The sequence below is a fragment of the Teleopsis dalmanni genome, chromosome 1, assembly GCF_002237135.1.
Source record: "Teleopsis dalmanni isolate 2A chromosome 1, ASM223713v2, whole genome shotgun sequence".
Classification (NCBI taxonomy): Eukaryota; Metazoa; Arthropoda; class Insecta; order Diptera; family Diopsidae; genus Teleopsis; species Teleopsis dalmanni.
This window is the reverse complement of record NC_051846.1, coordinates 578,978-591,748: the sequence shown is the minus strand read 5'-3', so window position 1 is coordinate 591,748 and position 12,771 is coordinate 578,978.

Here is a 12,771-nt window from a genome sequence, read left to right as displayed (position 1 = left end):
GATTTTTAATGGGAGCGCTTTTAATCATTATAAACAAAGTTCTCTTAATATATATCTTCGTTTAATAACTTGGGCTCAAATTCAATTTTCTATATGTACACAGACTTGAATTAAAAATATTAATAAAAATATCTCAGACAAATTGTAAAAACTTGACTTAATTTGAAAAAATATTCCTAAGCATTTTCTTGAAAATTAAATTTTTGCTTTACGAGCTCAGAAAGCTTATGACATCTTATATTTATTATTGTAAGTTATTGTTTTTAGATAAATTTTTAAATAAACAAAAGTTTGTTGATAAAATAAAAAAATTAATTATAAGCTTTCAACAAAAACATGCAGTTTATCGTTTCTTTGAAAAAAATATTGAAATATTTTGTACTTTCTAGAAATGAATCGAGACAGCAAATTATTATATTTGGCACCAGTCCATATCATATATAAGTATTTCTATACATAAGTACATATATCTATATGTATATATATCATATTTAAGAAAATGAAAGGAATCAGAAAAATTATAAATAATGTTATTTAAAGTTCTGTAATATTATTTTTTTTTATTCTTTATTTGCCGGTAGTGAAAGTACAAATCAAAAGTTTGACAAGGTGGTAGTTGGTCACAAAGGAATTAACCTTTGCAGTCCTATTAAACACATAACACACACCTCCTTAGCTTTATCTTTTTGGGACAAAATTATTTCTTTACAACTTTATGATACTCGTATATGATCCACTTTTCTTCATCTGTTACGATATATCATATATGTAACGATTTCACAATGTGTACAAATACAGAGCTTCTTTGATAAACAGATTTTGCGAATACTATAGACGCGAATACTATAGATTTTAAATACTATTCATGGCTCGTCTTCAGTTTTTTAATAAATCAGTAACTACTCACTTATTAGTATTTTTTCAATCTTATAGAAATCGTTATTTCGATGATATGTTAATCAGAGAAAAGAGAATGTTCATGGCAATTGCATTTATTAAATGCTTCAATGGAAGCATTTATATTTATTTTTTAAAAATATATATATTTTTAATATTAGATAAAATTTTTCTGAGAGTTAAAAACGATTAAATGTCCTTACAAAAAATCATAAACTTTTTTATTTTTATTAATTTATGTTATGTTGTTATGTATGCGCTATGGGTATAGCTAGGAAGCGGGTCAGGCGAGTACATTCGAATAACATATCTTTAAAAAACAAAGGTTGTTCAAATCTAGTATTAATTGGAGTGCAACGACAACCAGTTTATAGAAATGATCGAAACTACTTTATGATTGTGTGTTGTCATATGGGAAATGCTGCCTTATCCACCATTCGGAAATAACAAACTTACCGGAATAATATTTTAAGACGTGTGATAGAAGTACATTGGTATGTCAGAAGTAAATAAATAAAGACATAACAATTGAAGGGGTTAAAAAGTGCGTCAAAGACAGATCCCTTAAATTATTTAACACTGTGGGTTCTCATAATTGCTCCGTATTACACACTCTGCTTCAACCATTATTTAAAAACATAAAACTTATCAGAATATTATTTTAAAATGTATGTTAAAATAAAACTTTGGTGTGTCAGAAGTGAATAAACTAAACCTCAAGAATTGAATAGGTTTAAAATCTGTAAAAGACAAAGCCTTTAAGTGGTTTAATTCTGTGGGTTCCAATAATAACGTCCCATTATAGTGTTCCGCCAGAAAGCTATGTTAAACTTCAAAATATACTTTTATAATTTTACCTGTATGATTCGATAACATCTAATTAGTCATTGTAGTGATTAACTCACAATCATTCTTGTCTAAAAGTGCTCCAGATACTGACTTGCTTTTTATCAAATACCATAAACCAAATAAAACATTCAACAAAAATCAATCAATTTGTCATTTGTTATTCAAAAAAGATTTAAAAGATGTAACTAACTAACTACTTCATCTGAATTTTAAGCGGTCATGAAGACGCCGAATACTTTTTGCCCAACCTAATAATTGATATATTACAGTGTATTGTATCGTCTTTGCATCGAGTTTTTGCCCAACCTAATAATTGATAATTAATAATTTAATAATTTGAGGCCCTATGCTCCACTGGGAGATAAGGATAAAAGAGAGAATAATTGATATATTGCAGTGCATTGCATCGTCTGTTTTTAATGATAATAAGAAAAATGAGTAATAAATAGATGTGTAATTTTATTTTATAATATTTGCTTAACAAACTTCTGTATATAAACTGTTAATTATTTTTATATAAGTATGAACACTTTTAATTTATTAAAGCCGTGTGCGAGTGTAAATTGATGATAAATTAAGGGAAATAGTAAGTTACGTCGGTATGGCAGCGAATGTTGGTATTTACCAGAATTTCGAATAGAGTAAATTAGATAAAAATTAAGTGTTACCATTGTAAACATTTTATACGATCTTTAAAAAATAAATAAATAAATTTAAAAACTTTTAACCAAAAATAATAAATAACAGCAATAAATAAATAAATAATATTTACATAAATGATAAAAATTTTAAGGAAATTTTAGTTTACTTTACCGCAATTTACTCGTACTCGCACACGACCTAATTATACTTTTCCTTTATAACTTTAACTTCAATATATTTGCACATTTGCTAAGTTTTTTGACCGATAAATTGTCAAAGTTTTAATATTGTTCTATCTATTTTTGAAAGTCTATTTGACACATAAAATTTAATAGAAAAAAAAACAAAGTGCAAATTTAACAAAAAAAAAAATAGCCACTAAAAGTTTTCTTATCTTCGTTCATACAAAAAACAATAATAACAACAACACCAACAACAGCAACAACATAAATATTTAAGAGCAAACACCGGCAAAATTACACACACACACGCGCTTTGACGTTGTTTTTGTTGTCTTTTCTATCTACAAATTCTACACGTGATTTCTTTTTGTTTTGATTCTTTTTTGGACACGACGTAAAGATAAAAAAAGGAAAAAAATTATTAAAGTTTTGGCACATATTTTATAAAAATCCAGGGGTTAAGCAGACAAATGTGCGAGAAGTAATATGGGAGTCGGTAACGTTGGCTGAAGTCATACGCTAATCTTAATCTTATCGTACATAGATAACTTTCACATAACAATTTTTTTTTATTTTTTATTGTTAAACTTAAAAATAAAAGAAATTTTTAAATAACAAAAAACTATATATTGATTGGGTTTTGTAAAAGCAAATTTGAAAAAGTTTGTTGCCCTTCAACAAACTTGCTAATATGAATAGGTAACGGCTCGAACACTTAAGACATTATTTACTTAATAATATTAAGAGCTCAGAGTACTGACTACTGAATCTAAAATTATTAAATATTATAATTAAATTATGTATGTATGTTATATTGAAACAGGTCATTATTTTTGAATACATTATTATAACATGTAATAACACTTCATGGCTATATATGTGACATTAGTATGTTTAATAAAAAACCGAACATTATGAATTTAAATCATCGTATCTATTGTTGGACATTCATCTTCGTTAACAAACTACAATTCAGTGTTAATAACCATCCTAATGTCATCTATATAGCGATTAAGTATTATTATATATAATAATAATGCATTTACTCAAGTCTTAGTAGAATTAAATGGAATCCGATGCTCGAGCAAAGTTTATTGTATTTCAATATACAAACGCTTATCAATAATTTTTGTCTTCGACATAATACAATATCAATCTCTCATCATATTATTGATATTAATCATAATAAATAATTAAAATAAATAAATAATTAAAATAAATAAAAAATTAAAATAATATTGTGTTGTTAAAATGGTTTTGAACATTGTTAAAATAGTATTGAATATTATTAAAATAATATCAAATATTTCTGTTTTTTGAAAAGACTTATGTGAATAAAATTAACAAAATTGTATATTAGTTTTTGTTTTTATTTTTATACAGTCCTCTACATAAATTCTCTATTTTATTAAAAAAACAGAACTCCACAACTACTATAAATATTAAATATTGTTAAAATAATATTAAATATTCTTAAAATAATATACGGTATTGTTGAATTAATATAAGGGTATTGTTAAAATAATATTAAATATTGTTAAAATAATATCATCAGCCAAAGCAAGTGGTAGGCCGGAAAATTGCAGCAATTTCGTATTATAGTATAAAATATACAATATTTTTTTATCATTTTTACTTGATTGATTCCTACAGCTTTCTTCCTTTACTTATAAGAAGAATGTTCACAAATATGAAGTAAAAAAAACTATATGTTGCTTTTTTAGTTAAAGAAACTCTAAGTTATAGTAGATTATTGCAATAAATGATAAATATTTCAATAAAATTATGTTATATGTTTGTAAATCTCAAAAGGATACCCAATAGATTGCGAAAACAGGAATATATTTTGAACGTCTTGGCAAATCATAGCACAACAGATGTATACACACGTATACAAAAAAAAATATTGGCGTATATGTATTAAAGTTTGACTCTATTATTAATAAGCCAAATTTTATTAAAAATAAGATCTTTTTTATATGTTAGTTCAGAAACTTTAACACTCAAAAAATATTGGTACACATATATACAAAAATTCAAATGGAGATGTATCTATAACAAGCAATTTGATTCACTGTGTAAAATTTCGTATGTTTAAAATCACATTATATATAATATATATTTTCATTCAGCTTAAACTTAAGCGTTCATACACTTATTACTTTATTATGTGATTCATAATATGTGATTCATATATGATTCATTTTATAATTTTTCAAAAATTCTAATTGAACAGCAAGTGACATGAATTCAAGTGATCCCTTCGACCAAGAAACGTATAAAATTGCGTGGCAGAGAATAGGTTCACTTCTAAAGCACCAGAGAAAAAGTAATGTTAATAAAAAAAAATCAGCAGTTAAAAAATTTTCTTTTATCTTAAAAAAGTAGCTGAAGTTATGCTTTAACTTTTGATCTATCTATAAAGCATTATTTAGTTTGTTACATAATTTGTGCTTCAATGACTTTGAAAATTATAGCGTTTCAAAATTAATTAATTTTTGAAATTGTCCCTCAAAAATTAGTTTGAATGAACCAAATGAAATTCAGAAATTATTATTATTAATTATTTTAAAATTAATTTTTTAGAAAAAAAATTAGAAAAAATGAGTAGATCGATAAACGATTGAATGGACTTCTCAGACAATTTTATTCGTTACTTCACCATGAAATCACATTCAAACTTTATGTCACTTTATTTAGAAAAATATTTTATATAAATCGATAAACACACTTTTAAAAATATATATAAATATGTATATCACGTTGAAGACCGCATTGAAAAATCTTATTTCAAACATAGGGACCGGCATTTTTTTTTTATTGCTAATTACGTATATTGATTTGATTAAAAGAAATCGTTTCAAAATGAGGCTACGGCAAATTAACTAAGTCCGCTATATGCAGTATCTCTCCGAGGGACCGGCGAATGGAGTACTGTACATAAATTGAATTTAAATCATGCACATAAGTATGCAAGCGGCCCCCAGATAAAACATGTCGTGTGCCCACCCGTGAGCACGCGGGCCGGTAATGTTTTTACAGAGTGACCCACCGGTGGGGCATGCGGTCTTTAATGTGATATACATTATTGTTTATTATTGGTTAAAACTCATTTTTTGATTGTTATATCTGGATACAATCTAGATTTACTTTTGATCTGTAAAATTTTGTTGTCCAATAAATATGAATATATATTATTGGTTATTATTTATTACTCATTTTTCGATTATTATATCTGGATTCAATCTAGACTTATTCTCGTTTTGTCAAATTTTGTTGCCCAATCGAATATTCTTAGAGAGAGAAAAAACAATATGTCAGTTCAAATTCCAGCATGAGAGCCGGTGTAATTGTGCCTCGGCACTAAGGCAAAGCAGTTTAGTAATAAATTTCAGAATTTACGCAAATTACTACAATTTTAATACGTTTTAGAGAAAAAATGGCAGTAAGCATAAGTAAGTATGATTTTGTAAGTACTGTTAACAATTATTATAAGGTAATATAATAATAAATTAATATTATTAGAGCCTCTATGAATTTCTTCTTGCTAGTTATTTATGGTGGCAAATTGATACTGAGCATATATACATTGCCTTTTAAATTGAGGCACAACCAAAAAGTATCAAAACATTGTAAAAATACGAAATAGGCAATACTGATGTGACAATCCACATAATATGCATTTTAGTCATAGCTCAAAAGAGCCAATTTTGCCGTGCCCGAGACACTCTACATAACATGGCCCTTAGTGTAATTTTTGTAAGTGGTATATATATTTTTCACAAATACATATATCGAATTAAATCATAATTTATCTGTCAGATCATATAAAACAGCTGTTAGTTTTAGGGTAATTTTGCTACGCTGGGAAAATATCTAGAGTGTTGTCAGTTAATCTCGAGTGTTATATATTTTGCCTCAGATTTACCAATCTCAAATGAAAATAATTTTTCTCCAGATTTATTAATCGAAAACGTCATTAGTCAAGAACGCATAAGACTTTCTGGAAAATGTAGCTCACAGCCTGACAACGATATGCGCTAAGCAATGAAATGTTGTGTGTTCTTTTCCGGCCTACCGCTTGCTTTCGCTGGTGATGTTAGGTAATGGAATATTTTTCTTCTATTCAAAAATTATAAAAAATTATGAAATCGATTTCGCAATTGAATGCATATTATCGCGAAATCTTATAACATCTGTTCTCCACTAAAATCGTAAATTGATACCCCATTCCGAGTGCATATTGAATTATTCATGTTCTTTGTATAGATTTTAATGGCTGTGAAGTATTTTTTTTAATTGTAAAACATATATAAATAAGTGTTTAATGTTCCTATTAAAAAAATAATAAAATAAAATACGCCAGTGCAGTGCTTCGTTAGGCACTTGCAGTTATAAAATATGAGTTTTTGTTGTTGTCAAAACATGTGTAACTAAATTTTTTAGTAAAAAAAAACATGTTTAAAAAAAGACAAATAAAATTAAATAACATTTTTTTGCAAAATCACAAATCGAGCATAAAAATGTTTTTATAAAAATTTAACACTTTCAGAACACAGAACATATGCAAAACACCCTTATCTACCAGAAGCCGACCGAGTGACTCTGCATCCACTTAGCCTAGCCCCCATTAAATAATAAATCAAACGCACACACACACTCACACACAATCACACAACCAGCGAGAGTTTCGTACATAAAATAATGTATATCATATGGCGGCAGCACTGTTGGAGCACCAGACACCTTGACACTTGAAGAAGGAAAAATCAATTTTTTACCATTGGCAATGAAATAAGAAATGATAAATAAAAAAATATTCACATATATATGTATATATAAAAATATATAAAAAAAATAGGAAGCCAAACTTTTGCAATTATTTTAATTATTTTAAAAAGGATTTCTCGCTATCATGCATATTTTTTTTTTTGAGTTGAAATGTGATTTAATGTTTTTTCAATGACGTACAACGTAAATATTAAAATTATGTTTATAATATTATGATATAAAAAAATAATTTAAAAAAAATATATATTGAATTCAACTTAAAGTCAGCAACATAAACGTTATTCTCTTAATTCAAAGCATTCGATATCTGTTTTTTTTTTTCGAATACTTACATCGAAGGACATTATTGGTTCCTTGCCTTCCTCCAAGTAATATTCAACATTGATAGTAACTAAGCCCTGATTAAATATACGGCACGTGATAATAGTTTCCTTATTTTCGGCCAGTACACAGTAGTAACCATCATCCATTGTCATTTGGTAAGCGAGCTCCAGTTGGGGGAAAATGTGCTCCAATTCACTGCGTAACAATTTTGCTATTTCCTGTCGTGATTTTGGATCGGACGTTTTTTCCGTGTCCACAGTAAAATCAAATAAAATTGTTTGAGCTGCCATTATGTATATGTATATATAGATTTATTATAACACTTTACGTTTCAAATTAACACAATACTAAGAAATTTGCACTTAAAAATAATTTGCAACTTTACAGTTTAAAACTTTTCCGGTTGCCGACACAAACTATAATCTCTGAGAGGCGCAAAATACTACTGAACTTTTTAGCTGCTTAAAAAGTTTGTTTGCTCTGAAATGGTGCAGTGTTGGAAAGTGCGCAGATAATTGTACTGAGCTTTGCTAAAAAAAAATTGTTTTAAATCGTTTTTTAAACATGTTTGTGTGTATTATTTTGTAGAAGTCCATTTATGTGGGTTTTATGACAAAAGAAAAAATTTAAAAATATCGGTATTGTGTTAAATGTTTTAAAAAATTTTTAGTTATGAGAGCATCCTAAAATCACTTAAAATAAAAATATGTAATAAGGCTGTTAAAGGTTGATTTGTGCAGTAGCAGCATCTTTGCTAACACTTAGGAAGTATTTGCTGCATTATAGAAATAAGTTGTAATTTAACGTCAAATTTTTCAGACGGACGTGACTATTATATTTAATAGAAACTTAGTATATTTCATAAAGAGGTTTTTTCGAACAGTACTGAACTACAACAACAAAAATTCATTTCTATATTATTTTAATTAATTGAATTTTTGGCTGATCATACAGCTGTTTCGAGTATTGCCAAATACCCATCATCAGTAGTCTTATAGAAATAAGAACTTTTATTATTATTATAGAAATAAAGTAAATGGGTAGACCCATTTGAAAGTGGATTTTTTAGTTTAAGTTAATTTGAACAAAAATTTTTATAACGTTACATGCCTCAAAAGCTTAATTCTTGAAGTGTCCAGTTAATTTATTAACAATTTTCAAGAAATATATTCAAAAATTAAAATGAATTGAAAAAATTTCAGGCTAAACAAACTAAATATCTACTTCTCAGGGTTTGTAAGTGTTTATGCTAGTTTTAACCCCTTTGAGTTCAAGTATGAGAATACAATAAATTAATAAATATTACTAGCTACCTCGTATCACCATAACTTATAACTTAATAATTGAATAATTAGATCAAATATTGAAAATATTATTATGACTAAGTTAATTTATTTTTGTACAACCTTCCAAAAATACAGTAGTTATGCTGGAATAACTCTATAATTAATAAATAAAATTATAGTTTTTAATAATTTCATTACAACGGTTCATCTAAATGATTTTTATATGTAGGAACATAGTTTGTTAGAAATACAAGACAACATAAATTTGCTTTTTTTTTTTGTAGTATGCATATACTATATTTCTTGTTTTGTTTTTTTTTTAAAGAACTTAAATGTATAAAGTTATTAGACATTACAATGGAAGAACATATTATATTATTGTATTATAAATATTTTAATGATTAAAAATAAGTAGTAGTTAACTACAACAATGAAGGTATAATGTTTAGGTATAAATAAAATTAAACTGTTGTCATTCGATTTACAAGATAAGGCATTCCTTGTAAAATTCAGTAGTTGAAATATTTAGTACCAAAATAGTAAAATAGCGATTTAAATATTTTGTAAGAAGCAAACTAACTATTTTAGCCCTAATTTTTTTTCAGAGTTGTAAAAAACAGCTTTAAGTCTGGTTGAAACAAATTTGCATCACTTTTAAAATATTTCAAATGCTTGTTTTTTACATTTTTTTGTTGTATTGTACACAATATGAAATTAAAAATTGTACACTAAAAATTCATTAATTAAAATAAATGGTAATAATATCAATAGGGCAATGGAAAGCATTTTTATCCTGTATATTTAAATTAATTTATTTATTTATATATTTGAACTTATTAGCAATCAAATACTCTTATTATTTTACGGGTGATTGAAATTTTTCGTTTAAAATTTAATGAAAAAAAAAATAAAAATTTTTTGCGAGTAAAATCTAATTCTAAAGATTTTAAGAGTGTTTTTGTTCCTTCAAATATTTTGTTTCGTAAGTTGTAGGTATTTTTTGCTTATTTAAAAGAAAAAATTACGGGCTTTGTAAATAGAGAAGTAGCTATATGTAAATACCGATGTAATGTTAAATTTCTTTCAGCTGTATTACATTCACACTTACGAGGATTAATAAATACAATGTATTAATTTGAAAAAAAATGATTTATTTTTTTAATCACAAAGTTCAAGAGTTTAACAAAGAATTCTACGTTTTCTACATGCTGCAGAAAATACGTTTTACAGCACTAGTATATATCACATATGTTTTTGACGTTTCTGCCTGATAATTTATTTGTTGTGAATATAGAATTAGCAACAAAACAGTAAAAGAGAAAAATGTGCCATAGCAAATGTGAAAAAAATGTTAATTTTCTCCCAGACAAATGCCTGCAACAGAAAAGAAAACAATAAGATTTCTTTATTGTCGTTTTGGCTTTCGTTTCGCATTGTTGTGGTTAAAGTGTAGCTGCCAATCAAAAGGGCAAAACGTGCCAAACTGGGAACAGCAAAAAATTACATAAACAAAATTGCAACCAAAATAAACAAATTCCCAACAACCCGGAAAGAATATAGATAACAAAGTGAACATAAAGTTTTTTCTCTTGTTTATAAAAAAAAAAAGAAAATAACAAATACATTTGCGATGCACCTGAACTTGAAAATTTTGTAGCGTTGTGTGCAGTGCGATTCGAAGCAATTGTGCGAAATGCTGCAATGAAGGTTAAATTTATAAAAAAGCAAAATAAATATACGTATTATTGTCTTAATTGATAGAATAGCCACACGCAATAAATTAACGAATCTGTAAGTGATACATTAAAATTGCGCTACGTCAAAAAAAAGAATCATATAATTATAATAAAAAGAAATACTTCAACGCCCACATAAAATAGCAGCTAATGAGCTCTGCCACAACGTAAAGAAATTCTATGCAAGCATTTCAATCATAAAATCTGTGTTGGCTAACATTGAAATCGCAATCACAAAGTGCCTCGCGGCAGGAAAGTAATTATGCTGTGCTTGTGGTCGGCACTTACTGCCCGCGCACTTCTGTGATGCTAACTAAGCTTTTCCATGGCAACCACGTGCGTGTGCGGTGACTCAGTTTGGGGGTGTTTCGCGTGCTTTCGCCTACTTTACAATTTCTTCACATTTTTTACTCCTGCGAAGTAAGTCTATTGATTTTTGATGTGTTAAATAAATTTATTAATTTTTATATCATAATAAATATTATCATTTACAGAGATTTTTATGGCATTTGTTTAAACAAAATTAATTTGTTGGGATTTGTCGGAAGCTGTATAATTCTTCACTTTGGATACAGAAATCGCAAGGATGAAAGTTAGTGTAAAATGAAAAATGTTTTATTGTGATTAAATTATTTATGTAAATTGTATATATTTTATATATAATTAATTCGATTGTATACATTTTTTTTTAGTAATGATTATTCCGTTATCTATATATGAATACTTGGACTGAGGAGATTAGTCAGATTCGTTCAAAGTAGCTTGGAAGTTTTTTATAGATAAGGTAACATTCATAAGCTTCATATAGACTTTAAACTATCTTATATGTGACCCAATATTTCGTCCTGCACTCATAAAGGCAACCAGTAAAGTGAGAAATATGAATCATAAATTACTGATGTGAATGCAGACTAAGTTTAGCTTATAAAGCAGTTTTAATCGCTGGTTATTATAATCAGTATTATTTGAAACCATTAACACAAGGAAAGTGAACTGTAAAAAATAAAATGTTTCCTTATAAGTAATTAGACCTGATGGCTGTGTTCTAAGGCTGTGTTACTTACGACAATGCTGCTCAATTGAACATTGGAAAACTTCAAATTATTAAGAAAATTACATCAGTACATCAGTAAAAAATATATAAACAAAGACTTAAGAGTTGGGAGTGTGCGAAAGTTCATCAAAGGCAGAGCGTTGAGATTGTTTATTTCTGTGATTGCTCACACTAGTTAAGAGTTAAGAAGTTATATGGGGGACAAACTATACTTCTGTAAATTTCTTTGAATAACTAATAACTCGCGCTTCAGCAAGTAAAAAAGAAGTATAATCAGTATAAGAGAAAATATGCATGTTTTTGTATACGAAGTTTACTTTCCTTATGTTATTAGGCTAAAAAATTATTTCAAGTTTGGTTCGTAGAAGATTTCCACTGTCTAGATACTCGTATAAATATATATACTGTGTTAATATGTAGATTAGTTGTTGTAGCCCATATGGATTTGTCTGTATACTTCCTGTTGGGAGTGCTGAATGGTATTTGGTTGTCGAACGCGAAAAGTGACTTCGAGACTTTAAAATAGGAAAGATTTCGGTGTACTTTTTTCCTCAACCTCCATACAACAACTTATTTTCCGACTTACCTTTAACTCATCTCATCCTTACTATGGCATTCCGTGCATGTTTTCTGCTATATAGATTTCTACGAGGTACAAATATCTGGATAATTACATCTGGATAATTACAGTAATGATATTTGAAGTAGTCATAGCAGGGAAAAACTCTATAAAAAATATCTTCCTATAGCTCTATACTCCATATGGATAGTTATAATGATAATATTTGTGATAAAGTTATAAATTAAAAAAAATTAAAAAAAATTACTATCACATTATCAAATCTGAGAAGTTACATTGATTACACTGATTCTGTTGTTGTTGTAGCCCTTAAGGATCTATATAGCAGATAACATGAAAGGAATTAAAAAGACGTATACATGGGTTAGGATGTGTATAGGCAATGCTAGAGTGAGAGGATTATTAAGAAGTAAAAGTGGATTGGGGGATG